Consider the following 18,673-nt stretch of genomic DNA (forward strand, 5'->3'; position numbering starts at 1 on the left):
TATTAAAATGACGCCGGACGCATTTTTCTCTCTGTGATCACAAAGAGGGTGTTGCATTTGGCTGAGCAGAGCTTTTTGGCGGCCAGTCCGCCTCTCTGATGTGTTTTAATAAACACAACCTTGATTGTTCCCTGGTGTTATTTTGAAGCGTGGAAATGAGGCTTCTTTTCAAAAGTCTCTGCTGGAGCTAGCCCTGTTGGCAACATCCCACTCCCAAAAACGGTGTCAGCCCTGTAAATGGCAGTGGCCACATCAGACAAAAAATAATTAGCTTTCTTTCAAAATAGGGGATGGTGGGAACGCAGAATAAAAGAACACATCTGACCACCTTTAATTAGTTAATTAAGAATCATGTTGCTTCTAAGTCTGTATCTAAAAACCAGGGCTACGTGCAAAATGTTGTGCTGCAAATTGTTTAAATTTCGAATCAGTAAACCAGTAACAAATGTTACATTTTTATCGAATGCCTTTTTTTTTTTTTTTTTTTTTTTTTTACAAAAGACACTAGCTGTATCTGCAGGTTTGATCTTTTAAAATCCATCATATCATACCATTCAACCCTTTTTGTATCACAACTTTCAAGAGCCAAGGCATATAAGAAAGAAAGCTCCTGGTACATAAATCCAGACTGTCTCCATGCTGCTACTCTTGCCTAAAGCCACTCAGTGGTATCACTTGTAGGCGGACAGAGATTTCTGTTCATACACTCCTGAGATGAATATCAAGACAGGTGCTGGCGACTGCACTGTATATTTCCCCTCGCTAACGCTTTCCTCCCTCGCTCATCATTCCTCTGTCACCTCACTGAAAGGTTGGTGTCTTTCTCTCTGAGGGTATTTGCTCAGATGTGGGCAGGCAGGACAGTGCAGCATGCCTGAGGCTTAACAATGAGATTAGACGGTGACAGTGACACGGTGGCATGGCCAAATGATCCCCAAAACCGCAGGCGGGGACTGGAGAACGGATGCTCTTCGTTATCCATGAGTCACTGATACCCCATTTGCTCTTCTGAGCTGCTTTTCTGCGATCATGTTTGTTTTTGGTAAAGTCAGTGGCCTTGATGTTTTAAATACAGGCAGTGAGTTGTAAAAAATGTATCACATTTGTTGTAAAGAGAAGGAAAAATGTCCAACAATAAATAAGATAACTGTAGGGGGGTGGGTGATGCACATCTTATGTGGATAGTCTCTGGTTCGATTCTGTCAAGGAAGTGACAGAAACATGATGCCAGGGTGCATCTGGCCCAATGCAGCTATTGAGGATAGCCATCAAGGCAGTGAAGCATTGCCACATACGTCTTTAACTTCTGAGAGCGTGTGTCATCTCAGCCATGAATTGTATCCACTCCCATTCAAACACTGCTTAAAAATAATTCAGACGAGATTTAGTTTGAAGAGACTTGTGAAAAAGATGAATAAAAACAACTGCCAAAATACGGTCACTGGCCTCACAGTGCTTTGTTCTTTTTACACAACCCAGTATCTGAGGCATTTGCTGCATTAAATTTGAAGCAGAATACAGAAAGCAATTTAAAAAAAAAAACAAGGAGACAACTTGTTGATTAACGCTGAGTAAGGACTTAAACCTGCAAACAAGGAAAAATTATCTGTACTTTAAAAAATATATATATATTTGACGATTTAAGGTTACAAAGGTGTAATACAAAGAAATCAACAGCATTATTGCTTGGTTTCTGCATATTTTGGGAAATTAAACAAACTGGCCACAAGTTCAGTTTTGGCATGAAAAATCAGGGGAAGGAGGTCATAAGATCAAAGATGATAAAATTGTCTTGCACACTGTTCTTTTAAACAATTAAAACTGCTTTATAGCACCTCCAGATGATGGAAATTAAAGGACAAGCAACCAGCATACCTTGTTGTGCCAGTACAAATCCCTACCATATCCATACTAATGCCTAATTTAGTTTTATAGGGAGTACTATTTTTATTATTTTTTTTCAAATAAATCTATTCTCACTGGAAATTGCATAAACAAGTGAAATATTATGGTAAATCACTGTGTTTGACTTTTAATGTTGCTTCACTGTAATTGATAGCAAACTCTTTATTTGCAGTAACAGCAGTTAATAATCAATGCCAACAAGTCTCTTGTCTCCATTTGGATTTTCAGCCTCTTCACTGTGACAACAATCTTGAGTTTGGAAGACTTCCTCATCTTTACTCCGGTTTTTAGTTCCCTACACAGATTCTCAATGGGATTAAGGTGTGGACAATTATTAGGCCACCAGCATGTTGATAATGTTCTCTGCTCTCCATTTCTTCACCACTTTGGCTTTATGATTCAGATCATCATCATGATGGAAGAATCCATCATGCTGGTAAAGGTCAGCTGACTCTGCCTGATGTTTTTCTCCAGACTCTTGATGTTGTCATCTTGTCTTTCAAGATCCAAAAGTGCCAGCAAAGTCATTCTGGTATCAACATTTCAAGGCAGACACTTAAGTGGATACTGCACATGACTGTCTGAGTTAACCAAAATCCAAGCGGAGGATTCAAAAAGCTTCATGTTAGCAATTATAACTGCGATTGCTGTGAAGGGAAAGTTAAAGATTGTCCCCTACTTACTTATAAAAGCAATACTAGGAAAGACTCAACGAGTAATGAGTCATAATTTGTGTTCATATGGGTTATGCTAAATGCTCTGCATTTTATAAATACTTGGCAAGCATGCATACACATATAGAGACACACCAATGGTGGCACACATATCATTCAAGGCACTGGCCTGCCAACAGGAGCCCTTCCGCCCAACAACACCTCAGTATCTGGAGCTGAAGAGGGATCAAACGGCCAAGCCTGAGATCAGTAGGCACTACCACTCTATCATCTGAGCTTCAGCTATCTCACTGTTAAAATTCGGCATGACTAAGGTCCAGACAGTCACCTCGCATCAAAGACTGGTCAACAGGGAAATCAGACATGTCACTCAGCATCTATTACACGCAACAAAATTTACATCAGCAGAAAAAATAAAGATTTGAGGTGCATGGTCATGGGATTAGAGCTGGCACATCATGTCAAGGATATTTACCATACAACAACAGCAGAGAGCTTCTTCACTGTTGCTAAAAGAGGATCAAGTTCATTCTTTCTTATCACAGCAGTAATTCTAGATAACCATGCACACATCTGTCAGCGGCTACATTTCCATGGAGGATTATAAGACTGGTCCACAAACACACCGCTCCTGCTGCTTTGAGTTGAATTTTTTTTTGTTGTTGTTGGAGGAGGAAGATTTTTGCCCTGTGATGGATTATTTGGCAACATGCAAATGTAGAGACTGAGGTATGACACGCTATATTTCAGAGAGAGCAGGTAGAGCTGAGGAGTCTCAGTGGGCGGACACTGTCCTAGAAAAGCAAAAAAGGGTAAGAATATTTTATGTGGGAATATATTGCTGTATGAGGTTGATGAAACACTGACAGGCTCTTCATCAGCTTTACAATCTGATAATGTTTGTCTGGAGAACAGGTTGTGCTCTGAATCATGAAGATTACACTTTGGGATTACAACCTATGTAAATGACATACTTTAAATGGCAGACTCTACCACTAAGAAAATGTTGCATTGAAGAGATTACAAAGAGTTTCTACCTTCAAGTTTTCATTTAATCAGCGGGACATGTGTATACAGTTTTTTTGTAGTCACTGAATTTATTTTTATGGTATGGGGACAGTCATCTTGGTTCAGTCCAAGTATACAGGATGACGAACTAACTCCTTTTAGGAGGAGCATGATTTTAATACTTATAAAAGTTGCTGCTACTATCTCTTTTAAGAGCTGCAAAGCCTCAAGGAATTAAGTCACATCAGTGTCAGTGGAGAGTTTTATTTGACACTATGGCCTGGGACTCAGCTCACACCTAATCTGGAGCTATACGGAGCCTATGTGCATCAAAGGCAGCTTTCAATAAACTTCAGGTGTTCTTCATACACTAACAAAGCCTGTTGGTGGCTGTGACAAAAATCTCCTAACACAACTTCTTCTAAATGATTTTTTTAAAATGCAAAACTGTGGAAAAAATGTCAATTCTATTATGCTCTCACATGTTTTACATGTATGAAGCAAAGTCATAACCACTGTCAACATGCAATAAAGCATGTTTTCACACATGACGCCTGCCACTTAAAAATCAAACTCAAACTCAAACTGTGCAGATGATAAAAATAACTACAGCTCTATACTAAATCAGAAATGCAGACAATATCTATTTTGGACTTCAACTGATGACACAGGAGAAGGACACTACTATTTGAAACTTTTATGATACGTATATGGATTATGGGATTGTGTGAGGTGGATTAAAACATGGTGAAAAGTAGAAAAAGCCCAGGATGAGTACACTCGTACACTCCAAAGAAGAACTAAATAATCTCAGTATAAATCATTTATTCAAATTAAAGTTAAGGAGTGCACTTATAATCATATTATAAATGTTCTTTCCTTCACTCCTATTTGCGCTGACATTCTCAAGAGCTCCCTGAATTGATTAAAAGATTTCTTTATAAACCCCCCTCCCCAACTCCAATAAAAACATTACCACTCTTTTCCATCGCTGTTGATGAGTTTTATGTAAGATTCACACTACACTCCTGAGGGCATTCACCTCTAGAACCACCTCATTGTTGAAATATTTGCCAGTTCTTACGAGCCTGATTTCATTCGGTTTATGACATACATGATCGCCAAAGGTCAGGATTGCTACACTGTTACAGTTAATCATGCCAACCACGTATCTGCAAATTGAGTCATCTCATTTAGGATGGTAGTCGAATAACCTCCAAGGGTTTCAGACTGCATGTTCGGCAGACATAACTGTCAGTAAACATATTTCTACAATGTTAAGCATCACTGTGTTTACTGTTTGACCTGTACTGATTTAAGTTGTCTTGTTGTGTTGGTATTGCAGTTATGGTCTCTTCAAAAATATTTGTTAGGGCAATTAAGTGGAAAAAGCACAATATGTAGAAGTGGATGAAAAGATCTCCTTCTGATTTAGGGCTAAGACAAACAAATATAAATTAGGCATTAAGGCATGTCAGGGCCCTCCCAGGGGAGCTGGTAAAGCATCTAATCAGAATATATAAGGATGAACTTTAGCTGAAAAGATGCTAATATACAGTAAGAAATGTTTAATTTTTACAAGTCAAGTTCTGATTAAGGCCTTGCTTCAATGTGTTTGTCAAATAAAAGTAAACCCGCTTTCATTCAGAATTGTTAACAATTTGAATTCTTAAGCATGAACAAGTTAACATTTTCAAAAAGGTCCATTCTAAAAATGACAATACCAGTCAGACATACAGGTCATTATTCATTATGCTATTAACATTGTTGCAGTATTGGACTGAGAAAATACAATTGTAGGAACTTTAATCATATACCATCGCCTTATGACAGACAGGCTGGGATGTTCTTTGTGTTTGTTTTTATTTTTCATTTCAGTACTCCTTCAATATTTCAAAACACTTGGAAACACATTTTGGTGTAATCACAGCCAGTGCAGCAAATTTCGGTTTAGGAGAAAAAAAAAGAAAAAAGTAAAGCAAAACATTTCTAAAAAAACAAAAAAAAAAATCAAACCGAAAGAAAGCAGCGGTTAACTATCACCACGGCTCTCCTTGGCCCAACTGATGCTTCGTCATCATGGAACACTTATCTTGGCATATCTTCAATGATATATATTCAAACACTTCTCAGGCTTAAAGGCATGGAAAGCCACAATGTTTCACATCTGCTTGCAAACAACACTTGATCCAACTAAGCCCCTCATCCTGCCAATGAACTTTGTGTTTACGGGGCTCAGAACAAAGCATAAGTCCTTACTTCCCTACTAATTAACAGCGATGGCGTCACAGAGCACATACGAATCCATCCTCATTTCTGCACATCTTCACACAACGCCTTTTCTCTGTTAATGGCTTTACCGAGAAGATCAGTGTCCAAAGTAATATTGTCATCATGTCATACATGAGAGACAGACAAGCCGATAACTGGGTGACAGGTGGATGGAAAAACAGGTAGAAACATTTCACTGTTATAACAAAATGTTACGTGCCAATATTCATCTCCAATCATTGTGAAACTTTACAAAATTATTCTGCAAATTAAACGCAGATCTGAGACACGTTTCCTCAATTAACTGTTAAATAAAGTCAGGTGGTAAACTCTGGTTCAAGTTGTTAACAATATTTGAGCACAATACCACAGACTATTATTACACCATAATATCACAATTACACCATAGCGAGGTGATAAGTGCTAAGCAGAACACTTCCTGGCTATAACATCAAATAATGGCAATGAATGAGCCTGCATTTTCTTCCTTGTTTTTCATACAAACAAGACGTCACTTATAATCTTTATTTGGATAATGTAAATGGAAAACCAACGTCTTAAACTTGCCGAAGCCATGAGCGACCTCACTTTTTAAGTAGTTTTTTTTTAAATGTGATTAAGTAGTGACTGAAACTCAAAGGGACTCTGAAAAGTCATGGAAAGTTAGGAAGATTTGAAAAAACGCTTTGTGAGATTGTCACTACTGAAAAATATATATTTTCTTATTTTTTCTTGAGAACATTTTCTCCTTTGTGGCATCAACAGCATTATTATATCTGCTGGAGGTACACAAGATAGTTCACTTACAGAGAGATTGTTGTGCTAACCAAGAGAATGTGAAACCTTGATTTATATGCAGTTTGTAAAAATAATGTCAGATTTTGTTGTCTAGGTGTACACATACACAGCGCACACATTGCAACCCTTCAACCACAAAGCCGCCCCACGTAACAAATCTAAATGTAAGCCCTGGTTGCAAGTGTACTTATCCAAGTGAATCTGGATGTTCTCTCAGTTTGTGAGAATGCTTCCAGCATCTGGCAACACATCTGCAAACTGACATTAGCATTTTGACAAAAAGAGGAAGGAGTTTACCCTGACAGTAGTTAACCTGACCTGGAAAAAAAGAACATCATCATATTCCCTTTCTGCTTCTCAACTAGAATTAAACAAGCTGGCACAGGATGACAAGGAAAGAACACATTTCCACACTGTGGCTGTGCAGCTATATCACGCAGTCACATGGATCCACAAACAAGCAGGCTGCCACAGTCTGTAGTGACATTGCCAGACACCGAGCACAGACAACGGACCAACACCTTCCCAGCAAGGCTTCCTCTGGACCAATAAAATCATAAAACGCCTCTCAGACTGCTTCCCTCTCTTTCAGCGTCTCTTTGAACTCGGGTGACGCTCACTGCAGCAGAGGAGATGGCAGACATGACAGTGTGAACAGCAACAGTCTGGTGCTAGACACCACTTTACACCATTACTGCAATTCCCAGTTCAAAGCGTATGGCCGAAAAAAGAAAAAAAAATTTTAGAACGATAGCAAGGATTACTGATAAGCGCGCCGAGCGCAAAAAGGCTGATCTGTCCGCGGTTTTTCGTTCCTGGTGGGGTTAGCCACAAAATGGCGGTGGATGGCATGTGTGGGAAGGTCTCGCCAAGGCGTGAGGTACATAGTGAGTACTTGTCAGTCTTCTTGCAGGAATAAAAGCTAAACCCAGCCATCATTGAAGGGCGAGACAAAAATCGAGTGTGCAGCGCAAGAAAGGAGGGCGATGTTTTGAAAACAAGCTTGAATAGATGCACATTTACAGTAGCACAAAGAAATAAATGAAGCCCTTTGAAGAGAAGAGCTGTGTTTTACCAAAGGACTGGGCAGGGAAACCAGCAATTTTGCGATTCTTCTTTTGAGGGTTTTCTTCTGTTTGGGCTGGAGTGTTGGGGGGTTGTGGTGTGCTGGCAGCTGAGGCAATCTGGGTCTCAAGCACATCTAAGGTTGGGCAATTAGTTCCAGTGCCACTATTAATGTGGTGAAGGGGCGCGCTCTGCGGGGGGTTGAGGGCTCGGCTCAAAGGGCTTCGGTCCTTGCTGGGAAGAGGGGGGGTGAATATGACCAACAAAGGTGGGGGTCAGGACCTCAGGGCCATGTGAAAGCCGTACCATGTCCACTGACCTCTGAGTGCTTGCACAGGCCCAGCCGCCATATTGCAGACCATCACAATAAGCCGACCAACCGTTACAGTCTGACAATAAGAGTACTAATATCTCAAAGGAAAAACAGGTCCAACATTTCATTTGCCAACAAACTGATGTAAGATTTATGTCAGCGCCACTACTCAGGCTTTTCCTCAGGTACTCAATAAAGCCCTCATTAGTGGATCTGAAGACCCCTCCCTGACAACTTCACCTGACTTGAGATTTTGCATTGCTTAATTTTCAAATTAAAACTATTTTTGTAAAATGAAAAGATGATATTTGAGTATAAGATCTGCTAATAGATGTGAATTTTTTTGAAACTCCTAAATAAAAAAAATAAAAAAGTGCTTGAGGTTCTGCAGATAAAAAAAAACAAAACATCAGAGTTTGATATACACTGTCCAAAATATCTCATGTATACGAATCATGTGCACGTCTTTAGTAGAGATAATAAATGTCATGTTTCAGCCAAAAACCCACAGAATAATGAATATTTTATTCATATTTGAGACAAGAGAACTGATCTGAGGGTTTGATGTTTTCTTCTCTTCAGAAAGGAAAAAACTAATTGATACAATTAAAGCACCTCGTGATTGATGGATTGATTAATTACTTAGACCAAATGACAAATTCAACTTTAACAAACTGATGATGAATGTATCTGTTTCACTTTTTTTTCTAAAGATTTTTTTGTAACTAGAAAACATTTAAAATGAAGTCACGTGTCGGTGAACCAAAGATCAACAATGATGACCAAAGTCGGATAGAACTCAAATGCCATACTGTATATTGTCCCTGCGGGGCCATGCCCTAGCTTATATTGCATCTTTACATCCCCAAGCAAACCCACATCTCTGCTGCTTTTCATATCCTCCACAATATGTCAAGGGCATTTAGAAGACAGAAAGCGAGACGTAAGCAGAGAAAATGTACGGCGGTCAAGCCGTTTCATGTCACACGTCTGCTCTCAGAGCCAGTGTATTCTTTCTTTTCTGCATATTTTTTGTCTCTTTTATGTTGAAAAATGTCAGCAGGTCTTAAGCATATTTAACGCAAGCCACCACAGTTACTGTTACAGATGGATGACTGATTGCAATAGCTGATGACTTACAGCTCCACTGCTGCAGAGCTCTTTTTAATTTTCTTTTAATTTTTTTTAAATTGGCTTGTTGGAGACAAACAGACTGTTAATTAATTATTTTATTGAGACCAAGAACAATAATTTTTTTTTTAACCCACAGAAAGTGGACAATATATCCAGGCTAGACTAAAGGCTGTAGATGTTGGGATTCTTTTTTTTTTTTCCTTGATGAGGGACTTGACAATGTTTTTTTTCTCTTTTTTTATTTTTTTTTTTATTATTTTAAATTCATAATAAGGCAAACAAGAGAGATTTTCTAATTAAAGTTATATTTCGTAATGAATTAAAAGTGAATAATAACTAATTAAACCAACTCGCAACTATGACTCAAATTATTATTTTAGAAGAGTACAAATATTCATCTTATGCACCTTCTACGTGTTTTTTTCATAACATTATATGCATGTGTGTCTGTGCAGTAGTTGCGTCAAAAGTTGGGAATCTTTTTACATACATGCATTTATAATCTGTCATTCACACAATCTGGAATGGAAAACATGACTTATAAAGTAACTCTCAGTGTGGCAGCACTGAAGTGTCTCAGAGCTGTACTTGGTTACGCTGCACCAAAGATTAACAAAAGCTCACAGACAGTACAATTCATTTTTCTCCTGCTCTTTCTACACGCATACAAAAGACAATGTTTGAAGGGACAAACCGTCGCCTTTGCCTTTTGATTGGTCACTAGTGGCGACTTCGGCCAGTTTCAAAACCTCTGCTTCGGCTCGGCGAGTCTGGCCAAAGCGCTGACCACTAAAGTTTGACTGAATCCTTTGTGTACTCTCTGCACAATAGGGGTGAGAGGTGGGGGGTCAAATAAAACTCCTCCACACCCCCACCACACCCCACTTCATCTGGAAGGTTCTCTTGCTGACCTTTAACCCCTCCTGTCTTTGTCCAAGAAAAAAATAACTAAATCTGTTCCAGCAAATGAATGCCTGAGAAACTGCTGTCCTTATTGTACATCTTAGCTTGGCTTTTCCCTTCATTCTTGCCTCGTAAAATGGCAGGTTGACACTGAGATTAAAGGTAAGATTATGCTCGAATCTTCTGGCAGATGGTCCCCGTTCCCTTTTTTTGTTATGCTGGCCCTTGGCACCTTTTTGTTTCTTAATGAAAGACAGCAAACAGGAATTGGGTTGGTAATGGATAATGTAAGATTAAGGTTAATAAATGCACTTGGCAGCAACTATTTCAGAGTAGAGCTGACTTGCTTTGACCAAAAGGGTTTTGGATTTGTTACCAAATAGGGGCTTCTGCAGAGGATTGAATGTCACGTGAGAACGAAGATGACCAAACTAACTACATCTGGAGCGTCAGGTTACAGCAAGTTGCTGAAAGCTTTTTCTTTTTTAGAGGCTACATTTCTTCAGCTTCCACAGCAGGTCAGGTCTGAGCTGTGCATTTGTAGGTCACAAAGTCAATGCAGGACAATTGAGTCAGGCCTGCAGCCATTTGTGAGGGTGTAGAATATTCCCTTTTTGGAGCAACACCCTGACAAAAATGACAAAAAAAACAAAAAAAAAAACAACAGCTATTGTGTCCTTTACACTGCTGTCAATGCTCTTTGTGTTGGAAGGCTCAGCAGGTTTTCATCCAGACATAGCGACGTAAAGCAGACTACTACTCAGTTTAGAAAGCATCTTTCATTACACGGTTAAAGTGGACACTGTTTTTCTGTTGCAGCGTTTCTTCTCCCATCAGTAAAATAAAAGTATACGTCCACTTTATACAATTGATTTGAAAAAGAAACTATAATGCCAAAAATGAACTTAAGTGGAATTAGAGTCAAAATGCAAAACATTTCAACTGAAGACCCAACTTTATATCAAGCAACACGTACTAATCAAGTCTACATTTCTAAATCCAAATTTCAGAATGAATGAATACATTCAATTTTAAAATCACCGTCCATTTAAGTTAAAAACCTGCGTTTTTAAAACAGTTTCCTACATTCAGTATGCTAGCATTAATGCCAGTACAAGGTCAAACTTTGGGACATGGAGTGCAACACTATGCTTTTAAACTAAAATTGAATTTATTTGAGAAGAATAGTACTTTATTAATCCCAAAAAGGGAAATTATTTCCAGGCCTAAAGAATCAATTAGTCCTTGTAAAAAAAAAAAAAAAAAAAAGGTCATTGTGTAGACTTATTGCTGTGAGCAGGAATGACCTCACATACCGTTCCGTCCCCCCCTCCACATACCGTTCTTTGAGCTGATGAACCCTCTATCTGAACAACACAATTTGATGTTTGATACATACGTTATGTAGGGTGTGCAAAATATCCATAAAACCAACCTTTTTTTCCTTGATGTGAGCCAAACATCTTACAATTTAAGCAACGAGGAAACAACTGCATTATTTCTAATCGCTAAACAATCTAAACAAGTTCTATTGTTTTCAGGTTTAAGAGACCATATGTGTAGGGTTCCTATGTAATTAGAGAAATGCAGAGAAAGACTTCAAACATTGCTGTTACACAATTTGAGTCAACGCTCAAATCCTTTAATTCTACAAAAAAATTAAAAATAAATAAATAATCAGGACATATCCTTTAGTTATGTCACATTACAGCCAAGTATACATGGAGATCATCCTTGCCGCCTGTTCTATCTACCTTTTATTCTCTGTTATGAAGCAGCAACTCCCCCAACTTACAGACAAAAGTCAGGTCTGTAACCCCTGCGGCCCCACCCCCGTGCTCTTTGACCTATAGCGGAGGCCTGGCTGAGCACAAACAGTGGTCGTCCACTGAAGCACCACCACCACCTCCACCTCCGCCAGGGGCTCTTGTTTCACTCGGCCAATGAAAGAGCCTACTGTAAATAAGGGGGCCTGTTTGACCCCAGAGTTTATCTGGGCCTGAGACCCCTGCATCCATCCTACTGTAACAGAGCCTGTCGCTCACAATAGACTCTCTCATGGGTGTTAAGACTGTGGGCTCTCTCTGCTCTTTGCCCACTCAGAATGGGGATTAAAGAAAAAAAAAGGCCCCTGTCAGGTCCTTGGAGGGGGTCAACCCCTCAAAACCACTACAACCGCAACGCACAGACACTTTAGCCTTTGTCCCGCTGTGAGACTTGGGAGCAGGAAAGGATGGAGGGAATGTGGAGGTGGGGCTGAAGCCTGAGACCAATCAGTCTGACAAAATGCTGGATCAAACTCTCAGATACAAACACCATCAAAGCTCATTCGGTGCTAAAGCCACTAAGACGTTTCTTAGTATTAAAATGAGAATCGATTTTTTCAACCTTTTATTTTTTCTAAAGAAATATGCGTCAGTTGGAGGAGATCACTTGATTGCATAGGTATATACATTTAATTTAAGAGTTGTGTTTTTATAATTTTATAAACGCTGAACTCAAATGGGTAATGTGGATATTAAATTATGAAACAATTTTAAAATGATCACCCTCTATGTGATCAGCATTTTTCCATTTTTTGACATTTCACAGTCCACACTCATGGTTTCTGTAATAACAGAATTAGATTTTAAAAAACAACAATAATTCTTAGCTGTGGCCCAAGTTTTTCATTTAGACATTTTTTGCAAGCTGCATGTGACAGAGACGATGGTTAGAACAAAGGAGGTTAAGCTAGGTAGTGATGATGAAATGCTTTTCAGCCTCATCCTGTCTACCAGCAAGCCAGTCCTTCTGGGTATGTGAGTGAATGAGTGTATATGATGGCATAAGAAAGAGACTGAAGGAGGGAGAGAGACCAAAAGAGATAGAGAGGAAGGTTTCGGGTCAGAGGCTAAGTGAAATATATCCCCACTCTGAGGCATGCATGAGAGAGGATGCAGGAAGCTGAGGGCCAGAGATAAGGGCAGAGACGTGGGTGATAAGCACCCAAACACCTGTTAGGGAAGCTTCAGCTACTCGCCTCAGACCAACACTTACAGGAGGCAATAAAATATAGGCAGGGCAGGAAGAGGAAAAGTGCATGGACAAAGCAATAAGAGAAAACCGCTGCTGTAATCGGCTTTTCTTTTCCGAAAGGTGAGAGAAGAGAGTGAAACCCATAGAGGGTGTCTGGGCACTGTTGCACGTGGGATAAAACCCCATCCTGTTCCACGGCATGCTTAATGGCATATGGCGGGAGCCTACAGCATCATTTGTAAGGTCAGCAGCGAGACAGGAAGGACAGAAATGATGCTGTTTGAGTCATGACATGTCAGAGCCATCCGCTTCAGCGATCAGTCCAGGAAATGGAATGCCCCCCTCCCCCAAACTCTTTCTACAATCCAACTCTCGCCTTTCGAGGCTGAGACACAAACAGACAAACACAAAACAATCTGGAAACGGTCAAGAAAGACCTTGGAGATGCCTGACAGTCAGGCTGTAAACAAAACAGAGAGGATTCCTGATGTGTCAAGAGAGAAAGTCCCGCAGAACAACCATTGGACCAATGAAATGAATTTCACAACCTGATATATCCCAAGTAAAAACTAGGAAATGATGATGCTTGAGAAGATTATACAATTTATGTCCTTTAAAGAAAAGTACGACACCTTCTGGGTCAAGAAAAGTAATTACATACTCGCACATTACATACAACACCATTTTCTAATACAGTACACAAAATGCAAAAATATATATTAATATTTCATTTAATAATATTTCTGTGGATTGGGAGTTTATATTTCATAACAATTCTGCATAAAACTATACATCCCTATACTTATCCCTGGTATCTGAGCATAACGTACAGGGATGAATCTCACATATACAAGATTAAACCGTTAAAGTAAGTAACTAAGAACTATAATGTACTTTTTCTCCCTAAATTAAACATTAAACAGGAGTCTGTCTGGTAACTTACCAAAAAATAGAAATAAATATTCATGGGGAATTTAGACACGTGAGCTCATTATTTTTACAACTCAGGCAATCATCCACTTTCTATAAACCAATGAGGATTCAACAATATTGGCAGTTTTTGGCTTGTTTGCAGGCCGCTGCTAATTAAAAGTAAATAGAAATGCCTGCACCGTTTCACCGGCTGTAGTTTTTGTGTCAAATAAATTCCTTTAACAACTCAAAATAAATTAAATGGCCATTTAGAACATAATTGCTCAGAAACAATGCTGAAAATGCACCTCTAATAATACATGTATTCATTTCTGTTTTCAGACAGCCTTCCTCTTCAGGCAGACAAATCTGCCTTCAACTGAATTCACCCCCCACCTCACACACAGCGTCTGTCAGGGGGCAGGGTGGACCGGCCTATCCGTCATCAGCTCTCTCCCGCTAGTAATCTCTCAAGGCGTCTTCGGTCAGCAAATACATAAATCAATTATGGTTTTAAGCTTTATGCCATGATTTACCCAACTGATCCCTCCTGGATTACAGCGGAGCTTAAAACGTGTCGGTCAGTGCTAAAGCTGCAAGTCGCCTCGACACTCATTGCACTCCAGCCATGGAGCTCGCTGAGCGGCACGTCAGCTGCCGTAAGCACAGATCTGAGGTCAACGCAACCACATTCATCTTGAGTATTAATATTCTAATATCTCCAAATCCTACCTATTGTAACCAAAACTTGCCAATCATTAAAGTAAGATCATGATATGACTTTCTACGAGATTTTGCCAATGATATTATCTAAAGGTTGATGTTTTCTGAAGACTTTCAGAATTTCTGTACCTCTTCAAGTCTCTAAAGCCGTTCACACTGAATTTTGCAGAAATCATTGGTTAATGGTTGCCTTGAATAAGCTACATATTAAACAAATAACACATTATGATTAATATAAAAAAATATGAACAACAGAGGAAACCATTGAATAAAATTGCATACATCAAATTGTTCATTTCTAGTTCGTTAATAAGAAAAATACCTTTTAATAAAAACAGGATATACACCTCCAGTAAAATCCTTCATATCCTTATAATTATCATGAAGTTAACATTAATAATTTACAGTACCTTGTCATCATTTTGTACTATGGCCTACAGTATATTAGAATGAGTAGTAGGGTTTAGACCTAACACGTTCTCACAGCCATGAACTCTTGTTTGCATGTTTTACAGAAACCCCATGAAATTTGTAACTCAACGTGATTTATAATCTTTTAGTCAGTTTACTTGTATTTTTGAAAGTAGCAATTGTGTTTGTGTCTTTTCTTTGAGTAGAGTGAAAGTGAGCTGTTTCTGCCTTCAATCACACTTTTATTCATCTACTTTAATCAAAAGATGCCCACAGTTCACTTTCTTTGTATTTACGGTGAAGGTGGTCTGTGTGTTTTTAAAAATTAAAAATTTTGGTTAAAACAGGATTTCACTGTTGCGGTTGGATTAGATTAACCTCCTGTTAAATTCACTCTTCTTTCTTCAAGTGCTACAAATTTTTTGTCATGATGAATTTATCAACTGGTAGTATTCATAATTAATCTGTGCCTTGAGATGACAGCTGTTATGATTTGGTGGTACATAAATAAAACTGAATGTATGTATGCAGCATTCAAGGCCAAGGCTAATTTCCCTACAGGGACAGTAAGGTATAATGCATTATTTCATATCCTAAGTGCTCAAACATTTAATGTAATATTGTAATGTTGGTTCCTGAAATGTAGAGTCAAGTAGAAGTAGAGTGGCACGAAAAGAAACGAATCAAAGTACAAGTACCTCAATTTTGAACTCAAGTGCAGTGCTTGAGTATATTTGTTACCATCGGTGATTGGTAACATCATTGGAAGCTATTCAGGATGCTTTGCCTCCATTTTTTCCATTTCTTTTTAAAAGCGACTGCACCTTAAATCCACCTGTTGAGCGAAACATGGCTCTTCTGCCTCTGAAGAAGAGGATAAAAAGCCTACATGGTTCTTCTTTGTTCTCATTTTCCTACCTGAGAGCTTCTTTGTGACAGGTGATGGGGAAAAGAAAGGCAGTGTGTAATTTTTATGACCAGCTTCTTAGCGTGCTGGTATCACTCCACTGGGGCCCCTTGCCAACCTCTGGCAAACCATTCAAGTAGCAACAAAGAGGCTAATTAGAAGCTCTCTCACTGGAAGCCACCAAGGGTTTTTGATACTTCCCAAGGAGGCTAAGGGGGCCTCCGAGGTGGCAGTGGCAGCTTTTTCCACACATGCACATATACATACACACATTTACAGGGCATTTGTGAGCACACATGGGTTGGCCGTTTGGCTGTAGCAAATTTACTTATTGTGGCCGTCCCACAGCCAGCCATAGCAATAGAATCAGAGACAAGAAACTGACACATCTTTCATGTTGTGGGGACCCAGAGAGGGGATGCTAATGGGATATCGATGGGATTAGAACCCAGAGCTCTCAGGTCCAGCAGAACAGAGGAGGGGGCTCTATGAACCAGAACTAAAACCCACAGAGCTTTAAGGCCACATCATTCTAATTCTATTGACCCTGTCTTTTTTAAATGGGAAAGTTGACAATGAAGCATGGACCTCAATACAGTAAGAAAGTCTGCCGAGATATGCAGGGCTGCTGAGTTAAATATAAGCTTCCAAAATAAAGAATATCAATAGTATTTATGAATTCTCCACAAATTCTCTACAGATAAACAACAGCGCAGCCGCCTCTCCAGGCACCACTCATAGCAGCTTCTGGGATTTGAGATAGACATCAGGAAGTAAAGGCCGATAACACATTTGCATGTCACCTGATAACCAGCTGTAATTAGTACTCCCTCACTGAGCCTTTATTGAGCCCCCTACCCTGCCTCTCACAAACACAGAAAAACAACATCTCAGACACTTGTATCAACACATATGACTTCAGCTTCTCGTACGGTTTGTCACCCTTAACCCTGTCTCTAGACCACAGGGCCCCTATAGCCACAAAAGATAGGGGCCTCAGTGCCTCAATATGTTCATTTCATAGCAGTCCGTGCCAGACTGCAGCAGCAAAGGCCAAGTCTGCTGAGCGCCGTTAGCCACACAGAGGCAGCTGCTAGCACCGAGTCACGCTGCTAACTTTGACTGCACAAGCACCTCCCTCCACACTTATCTCTAATCAGCAAGGTGATTAGATCACATCCCTCCATTGCTATTTTTTACTTTCTGTATATTAGAACCTGCTCTTTTCTTTGTGCTACAAACCTGACATATTTCTATTCAAATAAACCAATTTCTTTTTCTCCTCCTGATGATATCGCAAGACCGCGCAACAAAAAAAAAGCTTGATCTGTGCTAAGGTGTGTGTGCGTGTATGTATGTATACGTGTGTAGTCCATTCCACATGATGTAGCCTCCTGTGTTAAGTCTTTAATCGATACATCTCCCTATCCTGACAGTGAGGACAGAGCCCAGATCTGAGATCAGAGCGATGGCGGTGTAAATCTTTACGGTTCAACCAGAGCCTTTTAAAGCCTGTCTATAATTGGGCCACAGCCAGCAGCTGCCTTGGCTGTGGCCATCAACGTGGGCCCAGTCAAAGCGGCAGCTCCTCAAGGGGCATAAACAAATACTGCACCTCCAATAAGGGCAGAAAAAGCACCTGTGTGAGGATAAAAAGAGAGGCGATGTGGCAGCCAGATTCGAAATAAGCCCTCTGCTGTTGTCTGTGGCTTAGGTATTTCTTGGAGAGGTGTTTTTGTTGAGTGAGGCTTTTTGTGCTATTGGATCATTACACCAACATGTACTGTACCTCTGAGTGCAAGCCGGGGAGACTTAGCTCACTGAGTGATTTCAAATAGGGGGTAATCCACTGCCATGTAATGGATGCTTTGTTGCCAGGCGGCTCTCAGCGTGCAGGAAAATGCTTGCAGTTTTACAGGTTAGGACCACAAGTCTGCTGTTCTTAGAGATCTTTAATTTCAGATGACATGTTGTATTCAGTGAGCAAGGCCAAGACAATAAAGGAAACGCCAAACTACCCGCTTCAAAGCACTCATATTTATCCATCCTTTCTTCAACTACAGCACATATAGATTTTTCTTTTTGTTATAAAGTGGAGCAAAGGAAATTGCAGAAAGGCTCCGATAGTGCTGTCAACCAACACTAGAGACTGCTGCCTTGGGGTTCTACACATACTACTCTGGATGTGCCACCTCTCAACAACACCAACTACTATATTTTTTTCAGCAAGCAAGGGGCAATAAACATTCAATATTTCTACTGGCAATCAAGTTACACACAACCTGGAGAACCCTGCTTAAATGTGGAAAGAGCACATTTACCCCAAGACTGATGGTTGGTGTTGCTGAGACTCTTAACTCCTAACATAATAATATGTTTGACATTTACGGTATAACATTCATATTCTCAGTCATCAGAACTGGCCTGAGTTTCTGAGTGGTACTGTAATACCTTAGCCATGAAATTGGTGTAAATAAGTTGGGGTTTTTTTGTTTCTTTTTTTAACTTTGCAGTGTAACTTTGTGTTACCAGTTACAGAAACAAACAACAACATCTGTATCTAGTCAATGTAAAAAGTCATGAGCAAAATTTAGCCCACATGGATCACCACAATTTACCCAGCTATTTTGT

At 39.7% G+C, this 18,673-nt stretch overlaps 1 protein-coding gene across 2 annotated transcripts in view; it reads right to left on the reverse strand.

Annotated features, from left to right (window-relative positions):
• The window catches only part of zbtb16a (zinc finger and BTB domain containing 16a), a 141,927-nt gene that overhangs the window by 114,406 nt on the left and 8,848 nt on the right, over positions 1 to 18,673 (reverse strand). The gene's annotated exons all lie outside the window — the stretch shown is intronic.

Source organism: Leuresthes tenuis, unplaced genomic scaffold, assembly GCF_036924035.1.
Source record: "Leuresthes tenuis unplaced genomic scaffold, fLeuTen1.0.hap1 SCAF_21, whole genome shotgun sequence".
Taxonomy (NCBI): domain Eukaryota; kingdom Metazoa; phylum Chordata; class Actinopteri; order Atheriniformes; family Atherinopsidae; genus Leuresthes; species Leuresthes tenuis.